The sequence below is a fragment of the Trachurus trachurus genome, assembly GCF_905171665.1.
Source record: "Trachurus trachurus genome assembly, chromosome: 10".
NCBI classification, from domain to species: domain Eukaryota; kingdom Metazoa; phylum Chordata; class Actinopteri; order Carangiformes; family Carangidae; genus Trachurus; species Trachurus trachurus.
Window position 1 is genome coordinate 35,154,476 of NC_139894.1, and position 11,322 is coordinate 35,165,797.

Below are 11,322 nucleotides of genomic sequence, written 5' to 3' on the forward strand. Positions count from 1 at the left end.
GTTAAACATCAATTTCCTTCTTATTACTTTTATTTTATGCAAACTACCGTGTTGTCGGCGACAGGAGTGACGGCGACGGGGCGTTCCCAGCTCTGGGGTGCTGGAGTTCCCCGTCTCTGTAGCTGCACACGCACACACACACGCACACGCACACACACACACAGACACACCAGGCGGGCTGAGGTTGAAACTAGCGGGGTAGTGCGGCTGCAGCACCGGGCAGATCACTGTGCAGCAGCTGATCTGTCCGGTGCTGCAGCCGCCGCGTCCGCGAGGCATCGCCTGTCACATACGGCGGAGCCTCCGCTCCGACGTCGTTGCTACAGCAACCTGTCAGATGGGTCAATAATGTGGCCCAGTCTGAACAGAGCCAAATGCGATTTGGACACTTGCTAAAAACAGTGTGGACAGTCAGCCCTAAAAATCGGATATGAGAAAGAATCAGATTTGAATCAGATATGCCTGCAGTCTGAACGCGGCCTAATTGCGTAGCCAGGGGTGTCAAACTCAAATATGTTGTGGGCCAAAATTTAAAAATTGTTACAAGTCGAGGGCCAGACTGGTTGTTTATTGAGAACTTGATATGACCCTTTTGCGCATACTGAACCTAAAACTAACATAGCCTGTAAATAATTGCATATAGAACAACATTAATCATTAAATAAATAAATAAAATAAGTTCAGGGATGTGATTTTTCAGAATTTTTCCGGAAATCCGGATTTTTAGACATGAAAATAAGACCCTCGTAAATCATGCAAATCCGCTTTTTTTTAGAGGAGGGGTGGGGGGGGGGGGGTAGGACCGGCGGATGGCCATTATCCACCATTTAACCCACACAGCCATAGGTGTTGATATTGCCCCGACCATTGAGCAGTAACGTAACAAGAAGACGTAGCGGCGGTAGTCGGTAGTTTTTTCTCTCGTTTTTTTTTTGCCGTGGTAGTGTTTGTTGGAGCGGCGTGGTGCTGCACGTGACACGCTGACGTTAGTGTGTTTACATTTACGAGGAGCATTAATTCTCTGTCCGAACCCATAAAAAAAAAATGAAGAAAAGCCCGGCCTCACGCGTCATATTCTCTGCGCGAACCCGGCCCGAACCAGCGCGTCCGGACGGGTTGGGCCGTCCACGCGCCCTTATTAGAGCCCAAAACAACAGTCCAGAGAGCCGGGGAACAGAGAGAGATAGCACAGAAACAGGTGTGTGTGTGTGTGTGTGTGTGTGTGTGTGTGTGTGTGTGTGTGTGTGTGTGTGTGTGTGAGAGAGAGAGAGAGAGAGAGAGAGAGAGAGAGAGAGAGAGAGAGAGAGAGAGAGAGAGAGAGGACTATGTGTTTGAGGGAGAAAAGTTTAACGTTCAATTTACCGAAACAGATTATATCGGCTCCGTGTTGATAATAATTTTATAGGCTATACTAATTAGCTAATTAACGTCAGCTGTCAGCTGTGGGAGTGTCGAGCCTGTAGACTACACAAAATTCTCACAGGTCAGAGGAGCAGCTGCAGTAACTGACTCATCTCCCTGACTTGCAGAACAGAAAGATTTAGGAAACTAATTCCTGCTGCCATCAAAATGCACAATACCTCTTGTTAATTATACACGTTTACTTTTAATATAATTTTTATTACACTTTGACTTTTATATAATTTTATTTCATTTATATCATAGTCTGTCATTGTTGTGTGCACTGCTGGACTATCAGAATTTCTCTCCTGGGGATGAATAAAGTATTTTCTATTCTATTCTATAAGTGGAGCGGGCCGTTCTGCAGCCTGAAGTGTGTGTGTGTGTGTGTGTGTGTGTGTGTGTGTGTGTGTGTGTGTGTGTGTGTGTGTGTGTGTGTGTGTGTGTGTGTGTGTGTGTGTGTGTGTGTGTGTGTGTGTGTAAGCATATATCAGTCAGTTTACAGGATAGCCTAATGATCTCTTGACTTGTTCTTTGTTTATCATTTCAGAATGGCTTTACAAGAGCTTCTTAAAACAAAATCCAGCAGGGGGCCGTATGAGAGGCTGGACCCAATAAGAGTTGTTGTACTGGCAACACGCCAGAGAACAGTTGTCCTACAATGGGCATTTGAAGATGGAGAGGTGAGGCCAGTAGCCTCAAAAATCAACACGCTGGCTGCCATCTCAGATGGAAAAACTGTAACAAAAATTACCCTACTGGAGCACTTCACTAATTCTGTGGTTGAGGGGCGGAGCTACCTGCTCCAAGGGTTCAGTCTTAGAGGAGACTCCCCCCCGTACATCCTCCATATACCGAAAACTGCACGTTTTTACCGGTCATCAACCATCCAGGTTGATGACGCCCTAAAAATGGAAGCAGTGAGACTAATTGAGCCCCTATCCACACCAGTGGACATTGGGGAAATACAGGTGTCCAGTCCACTGGGAACACTGACGGGCAAGGTGGTGGAGGTATATTATGGACTTTATTTTGAAGATTTTTCTTGAATGTAAAATGAGCTGATAATAACACGTATTATCTTGTTCAGGTGTCCCCGGTGCAGAGAATCTTCAAGGGGGGGCGGGATGACTACCCCTTAAAGAAAATAACATTGGAGAAGGTATGTTACAAAACTGATGAGTAAATTATTTAAAACATTAATGTTAAATGGTCCCATTAGGGTGCTGTGTGTGTGTGTGTGTGAGTCATCATATTGCTCCTGTTCCCACAGGATGGCAAACGCATCACTGCATGCTTCTGGCGGGAGGCGGTCCTGGAGGTGTGTGTCGTTGGCACATACCTCCAGGTGAGCCACCTGAGGGCCAAAGAGACCCCCTATGGGCTGCAGGTCAACACGACCAGCTTCACCACAGTGGAGGTACAAACCACACACTCTCTCTCTCTCTCTCTCTCTCTCTCTCTCTCTCTCTCTCTCTCTCTCTCTCTCTCTCTCTCTCACACACACACACACACAAACACACAAAACACACACTCTCTGTGTCACACAGACACATTTTCACTCACACAAACAAAAAACATATACCTCCACCCCCTTGCCAGTCACCGTGACCAGTCCACTGGAGTCCTGAATTTCACCTATAGACCCTTTCAGAGAGTATAAACAAAGACAGGTGTGGCTCATTAGAAAACGCTCTGGTACACTAAATGGAATGGAGCCTTAATTAGTATCCTTGGTAACACCTGTCTTTGTTTATACTCTCTGAAAGGGTCTATATAATAGGGATCGGGAGGTCTGACAAAATTGAAGAGTGATTTTGTTAATAGTTTTCCCATCTGAGATAGCTAAGGTGTTGATTTTTGAGGTTACTGGCTGCACCTCCCCATCTTCAAATGCCCATTGTAACACAATAATTCTTATTGGGTCCAGCCTCTCATACGGCCCCCTGCTGGTTTTGGTTTTAAGAAGCTCTTGTAAAGCCATTCTGAAATGATAAACAAAGAAAAAGTCAAGAGATCAGTAGGCTATCCTGTAAGCTGACTAATAGCTAGGCTTACACACAAGGCAAGGCAAGACAATTTTATTTGTATAGCCCGTTTTTACAAACAGTTTGTCTCAAAGGGCTTTACATGGCATCACAACAACATCCTCTGTCCTTAGACCCTCAAAGCCCCCCCACACACACACACACAACACACACACTCTTTCTCTCTCTCTCTCACACACACACACACACACACACACACTCTTTCTCTCTCTCACACACACAACACACACACACACACACTCTTTCTCTCTCTCTCATACACACACACACACACTCTTTCTCTCTCTCACACACACAACACACACACACACACACACTCTTTCTCTCTCTCTCATACACACACACACTCTTTCTCTCTCTCACACACACAACACACACACACACACACACTTTCTCTCTCTCTCTCACACACACACACACTCTTTCTCTCTCTCTCACACACACAACACACACACACACTCTTTCTCTCTCTCTCATACACACACACACTCTTTCTCTCTCTCACACACACAACACACACACACACACACATACGTACTTAGGCCACCTTTGGGGTCGGATCAGAAAACTCCCTACTTTTGGGGACATCCACTTTCTGAATGGTTTAGAGAGAAACCGACAGGATATTCAGATGTGGGAGGATGCCATCATTACCAAAATCACTTGATATTTTAGATTAAAGCATATTTTGTCCAGTCTGACTTTGAACCCAACCTTTGTGGACAAATCTTATTTAAGAGACCTCTGGGGACTTGGGCTATACACATATTCTGATAGAGGTAATCTTTGGGGTCTTATTTTTAGCAAGCCAATTAGTTGGAGCTATTTATGTATTATTATTATTTGGAAATGGTTTAGATGGTATTTGGATTTGATTATTCTGAAATTATTAATTTTAATTCAATATGATTCAATGTTTGCTTATATCTTCTATATCTTTAGTCTGAAATGTTCCATTTAAAGCTATGGTCTACATTCTGAAAAACAATAAAAGATTTGAAAATCCCCCCAGCACACACACACCCCTCCCCTCTGAGCCTCCTAACGACACATCTCCTTGAGCAGAAGAGCAGCAAAGCAACAAGCCTGGCAACTGAAATCAGAGTGGCATGTTGGATTCATAGTCACAACTTCCACAATAAAATACAAAGATTACCTGTTCAACAAAAACACTGCTGCTGTATGAGCAGTATCGCTTCCCATGGTCATAACTTGGCGGAGCTTTCTCTCTATCAGCCAAACGATGATCCCATGTTTACTTTTGTTTTGTTATGTAGTTATGTAGTATGTAGTTTTTACTGTAAAATAATATTTCTAAACTCATTGAAGTTGTAGAAAAATGTCTAATAGGATGAATGGTGCTGCCACTGCAGCCTGAGCGGGGTCGCTCTGTACACTGCACACCGCAGCTCCACTGAGCTCCGGAGCCCCAGTCTCTGCTCCTCTCCCTCTGACATAGCGCTCTGTGCTGAGGCGCAGGGCCGACCGCCTTCCTCCAGCTCTAGAACTTTGCTCAGCACTGCTAGCAGCAGCCCAGCACCAATAGGCTACCAGTAATGATGGTGGCGGCGACGACGACAACTGCTGGACAAAGCTCCAGAGCTGGAGGGAGGCTGGTCAGCCAGGCCAACCAGCCTCTTATATACTAAAGAATGTGTATATACACCCTGAGGAATGCGCAAGTGTTGGTGTTTTTTAAAATTTTGCCCACTAAAATAAAGAGTTTTTAACTTTTTCAAACCCACCTGAGTGCCTGCACTTTTTTCTTTCTGATCTGTTAACCCTTTGCAATAGCACCGGTGGTTTGAGGGACACCAGCAGCGCTCCTGTGATGCTGTTTTTTCAGTCTCTTATATTCTTGTTATCGACACCCTGAGATATGTCTAAGCAGAGTCATTTGAATTGAGGGACAGAGCTTCCTGACATTGTGTTAATATTCACTGAATAAATACAGTCGGTTGAAATTAGGACAAGAAAATGTTACAACCAATGAGAAGGGGACCCACACACAAGTACAAAACACAGGCACTTTGTTGCAGCCTCACCGATCTTTAATTATCAAAACGGGCATGCATGAAAAAAACAACAGACAGACCCTCCAGCTCTGAAACTTGTACCAAACAAACACATCTTTTGATATTGAGGCAATACTGTACGTACAGAACTGTTTCTACCAGTTTTAAACAACATTTTTTTTAACTGATGGCCGTCAAATTGTGACCGAAACGAAGAGGTCCATAAAAGTTCACAAAAACTTACAAAATAAAATTCCGTCACTGAATGTGACATCGATGTAATGAGGTTTTGTTCCATGAAAATGTATCAAAAAATAGGCTACCCCTTTTTGTCGTTAGTGAGTTTTAAAAGCCAGGCAACTAAGCTTCCAGAGCTATCCACATTGATTCTCTACTGAATTCTCATTACATTGATGTCGCATTCAGTGACGGAATTTTAGTTTAAAATGTGTTTAAAAATGGCCGGAGATGGGGAGAAGAAGAAAACGGTAAGAAACATACAAGTTATTAAACTGTGTGGACATCAACAATGTTCTCTGTGCTGGAGTTCAGGTATAGAGACTAGGGATGGGCATTTCGACTAATTTACTAATCGTGTAACCGAAGCTGGTACTAATCGGGTAATCGAGTACTGTAATAAAAAATAAAATGACGTCATGTCTGACGGACAGAGCGCAGCCGGTGCATAAATGCGCTCTGTCCGTCAGACAGTCCGCATTACTGACACACAGCGTCGTCACACACAATGTCAGGTGGATAATAAGAGTAGAGACTGGAGTTTAAGATGCACATACGAGGCAGATGTGCATCTTTATGCCGGGGAATAAATGCGCTGCATGCGCTCTGAGCGCTGAGTGCAGCGCATTTATGCCGCGGCTGCCACGGAGGAGAAAACTTTTTTTTTATTTTCTTTTTTAAATCATTAGCGGTGCTTATTTATTAGTCCACACTACACATGTTGGTGCCTTCGGTCCTCTCTGCCTCGCATCGTTTCAGGAAATAACAGGGAAGGTTTCAGAGTGTTTGTAAAGTGAAAGTATATTTTCTGCCAGACTTGAGACCTGTCGTCTCCCTCCCGACGGCGTACGTCGCCGAGGGAGGGAGGGAGAATTATTGTAAAAGGTTTGAAAGTCCGAGGCTCGATCCAAAAACGCTTTTACACAGCAGAAAATCACGTTGCTTGATCCGAAACTGTTTAACACTACAAAAAGCCGAACCAGGGCATGATAATGTAGTCTGATCCGACACTAGATTGCGCTCTGACGTGCCGTTTTTTTTAATCCTCGGGTACCCGAGTAATAAATTCATAACCGAGTAGCAGATTGCTACTCGAGTACTCGAGTACCCGGGTAACCGTGCACATCCCTAATAGAGACTCTGATAATGCTCTCTGAGACTTGTCATGTGATGCTGAACCTTCTAAGTGTTTTTAAAATAACGCTAGTAATATCTGTCCAAGAGCCCCGGTCACAGACAGAGAAAGCTAATTGGCTAAAACTCATAAAATTACCAAACTGTTAGGCAGCAACCAACCATAATTTCCACTCTACACTAATGTTTGACTGGTATCCATGCATATATATAGCCTACAAGTGAAATTGGCTGGAGTATCACTTTGAAACATCTTTTTTTTCCTGTACCTAATTTTAAACATTTCACAACTTATTTTCTTGATGCTCAACGGAACATCGTTTAGCTTACCTTTTTTAGATGCTCACTTAAATACCTGTTCATCATGAAGTGTTCGTCTGCCTCTTTAAGGCAGTGATTCTGTTCCTCACATAGTTTTTGATGTCAGTCCATGTTCGTTCCTTCAGCGGTTCATTTTGCAGACAAAGCATGCAGTCTCTCTTGGCAGGAACTGTGAATGTTCTAATGAACTTCATCAGGTGCTTCTCAACGGACCGCACTTCTTCCGCTTCCCACTTTCGTCTGCGTTTTTCTGCTGGTTCTGTGAAGAAAAGAATAAATGCAGTTCCATGTAATAATACTGTAACACATGCAAATGAAGGAATCATCATGACAACTCTTTTTCCCAGTAGTAGCCTTAAAAGGTACCATCCTAGGCGGCTTATTTTCGTCAAAATCTTGGCAAAAATTATAAAAAATCTATTATATAGTATATCTGGTAAGTATTAGGCAGTAATCGATGACTTAAGTGATTTGACATATCAATGATAATTTGACACATCAATGATGAAATTTGGTCATCTGTGTGAGGAGCAGGGGCCAAAATTTGGCTGACCAATCAAATTGCTCTTGCTCAACTCTGCTTTAACACAGGGGGTTGTGATCAGTATATTTTATTGCTGGAAAGTCAAAGCCATCATTATGATTAGGGGTGTAACTGTTTACAATTTTTTCTACACGTGTAACCGGGGCTTGTAACCGACGTGTCCCCAGTTACACGGGAGATTATGATCTCTTTCTATCGCGGGGGGTGGGGGTGCGTTTGATTTCAGCTCCGGGCTGCGGGATGACGTTGATGCGCTGCTTGTGGCTCAGGGGCTCCGCTCCGTTCACGTTGTGCTGAGCGTGAACGCAGCCCACCGGCACAGAGCATGAAGAGAGGGAGGAGACGGATGGGTGTATTACTGTGAAGCCAGTTTAGTGGGTTAGTGAGGTATGTTGAGTCTAAAGCCAGGCTCTCTTATACTACAAAGGTGGCTTTCTTTTCACCGACTAGATCACCATGGTAACTTATGCATGATCCCAACCAGAGTTTAATAATAAAATTGGCTATAAAAGCGCCGCTGTTTCACTATTTAACTCGTTTGATCAGAACAGAGCGTTTGACTGGAGGAAGAGATCAGCTGATCCGCTGCTGTTGACTTTGTCTCTGAGCGTCTCCGCCTGTAGATGTTCAGCAGAAGGAAAACGCTGCTCAGCTGTTGAGCCGAGCGTCAGGAGAAGTTGATAAGCTTCGTAGTTAGCCTACCGTATTAACTCCGGGGGGACCGCGGGGCTGGAGGTTTTGTTGAGCTAGAACATGAACACAAAGCCTGGCTATGTTGAGCCTCCTTCGCAGTACAGACGAGGAGTCGGTGTTTTTTTTTTTTTTTCTTCCTCTGCCTTTATTTTGAAAGGACAGCTGGAGAGAGACGGGTGGCTACGCAGAGATAAAGTGAGGGGGGATTGACACGCAGTTCCATTATTATCTGAAGCTCTCAGGCAACGTTATCACCCCTAAAAATACTATAGTGGTGGGAAATTAAGGAGGAGGGAAAAGTGCGTGTAAACGATTAATGATTTTTCTCAACGGTTATGATTTGTTATCCGTGTATCCGTTTACACGTGTAGATGTTGACACCCCTAATTATGATCATCATTTTAAGTCTAAGATATGCTTTTCAGAGTGGTTTGAATAGTCCTTTGACTGCATGTAAATAGTTTAGAAAGTGTAGGACTACAACATAAAAATGTCTCTTCTATATGCAAGTGTGAATTTCTGTATGGAGAGAGATTAGCTTCACAACAACATTGATCGCCTTGTCATAAGAGCTTGTAGTAAGTTTTAACCTTGTATAGGAGGAGTAGCAGCACGTGCTGGTGTTGATGATGCAGATGGTGCTGATGGTGCTGATGGTGCTGATGACACGGAAGTGTCCATTGTGTGTTCCATTTCACTGCTGGTACACTCATCTTCTGAAGTGTCACTGGAATCTCCTTCATTGGATTGTAGAACTTTCTCTGGCAAAAAAGACAAGACAAGTAGGAAATAATCAAAATTAAAACAGCAGCACTCTGAATCTCGAAGGCAGAATCTAGTACATCCTTTATAAAAACACGAAGTATCCATACCAGTGTTAAATAGATTAAAAATTAAGAACATGCCCAAACCTTCAGGGTCGATTTCAATATCATCCAGTGTCATCCCTTTGTACTGCGACACGGTCCCCCTCTCCATGGCCAAGAGCACTTTGCTCATTCTCGCAAGCTGCAGAGTTCCTTGGGGCAACCGATAATATTGTCGGTGGATGCGAATGTCATGGCCCAAGAAGTCCGCCAGTTGGTCCGACTCATTTTCCTCAAGGTTCAAGACCTGTGACATTGTTGCAATATGTTTTCGAAGCTTTGTTGAAGTCAGTGCTTCAGGGTGTTTGGCACCACAGAGTTTGGTATATTTCTGAAGGCACTCTCCCCCTCTGTAGGCTGACAAGGCTTCTGGTCTTCCAAACATGAATGAATTATCATTCGGTACACTGCATCTTTCACGCATCTCAGCTAGCAGCTCCATAGCAGTCACCATGGATGGTTTTAACAAGACAGGGACCATCCTCCCCCGTTTCCCTCGGATCTCCACTCTTGCAAAGTACTTGCACATCTTCCTTTCGAATGGAGTCAAGCAGATAGCCACGTCATCATGCAGCACTGACTTGTTCCGGGAGCTGAAGGCAGTCAGCAACATCCGCGACACCTCTCCCGCTCGTCGTCTGTTGAATGTAATGGCTAAAGCAAGTGTTACTTTAGCCAGGCCAGCATAGTGTTCTGGAGTGGGGGAGATTCTAAGCATTTCCTCTGAAATATGTTGCTCGTTTTCCATGTAAAAGTTCAAGAGCTTCACGTCATGGGTAAATGGTAACACCTGTGGCACATTCCACTTGGCCTCCTTAAGAGTGTTTAGTGCTCCAGAGGAGATGAACTCTTCCCATCTGCTGTCATGTATAGCTCTGTACCTTTTGGTATGTTCTGCTGCAATATCATCACCACACATCATAGCATCGCTCTCAACAATACTGGATATTTTTTTCAGACTGTGTCCAAGCTTGAGTGCTAAAGACGGGATTTTATATGTGTTGGTTTTGGGATCGTATCCTGCTGCCTTCTTCACTGCAGATATAACATGTGGGAAGTTTCTAGGAATGAAGAACTCCTCCACTTTCTTCAGTGGTGTAACCTTTTGAGCTACGAGGACCATTCTTCCAACTTCTCTCATCTTCTGACGTATGTAGTCGTCATTATTGTTCCCTTTATTTTTTAGTTTATTGAACATATATTGTCCAAGCTGCAGAATGCATTTATCATTTTGAACAACATTTGACACTTCATCATAGTTCATGTGTGTTAGTATTTTCTGCAGGCCTTCACTTATCTCTAAACTAACGGGTGTTGTCAGAGCACAGAGGGATCTAACTCTTTTTCGGCCCACTTTGGATTCATCCTCTCTTGGCTTCTCTTCACATGTTTTAATGTGTTTCCACAATGTTTTTTTTGAGTACAGACCTTGACAATGCACACAGTGGATAAAGTCTTTCCCTTGTCTAATGTCTTTTGTTCTGTAACGTGCAACAAGTTCTCCGCCTCCTTTCCTCACCACATCCGAATTATGAGAAAAGTTTCCTCTATTCCTTAGAACGGCCAGGCGAACTCGTCGTTCTTTGGAATTCTGTGCATAAAAAAGTGCTTTTGCAACGTCTGGTTTATTGCGATGGACTGTTAGAAGGTGTCGTGAGATTTTTGCTGTTGGTTTGGAGCAATAGAGGCAATAGTTCCTCTTGTCATAGACTCGACGGCCATTAGTATTTGTGGTACGTAGTACTTCAATTGAACTTTTCTCTGCGCTGACAATGGAACTACCGTCTTTCTCAGGGTGGCATCCTGTGTTCCTCCTTTTCTGTGGGCTGACTGTCCATTCCTTCTTTTTTCCTTGGATGAAAAATGATCCCCTCTTCTTCCTCACTTCATTTTTTTCTGTGCTACTTTCTTTGTCTGGGCTGTCTGTTGAGCTGCTTTCTTTTTCTTGATTATTCACCATCGGTGTTACCAATTTAGGAAATTGTGACCTCTGCCGTATTTTTTCAGGGGACACAGACATGCTGACATCAGAGTCAGATCCATCACTGTCTGGTATGTAATCA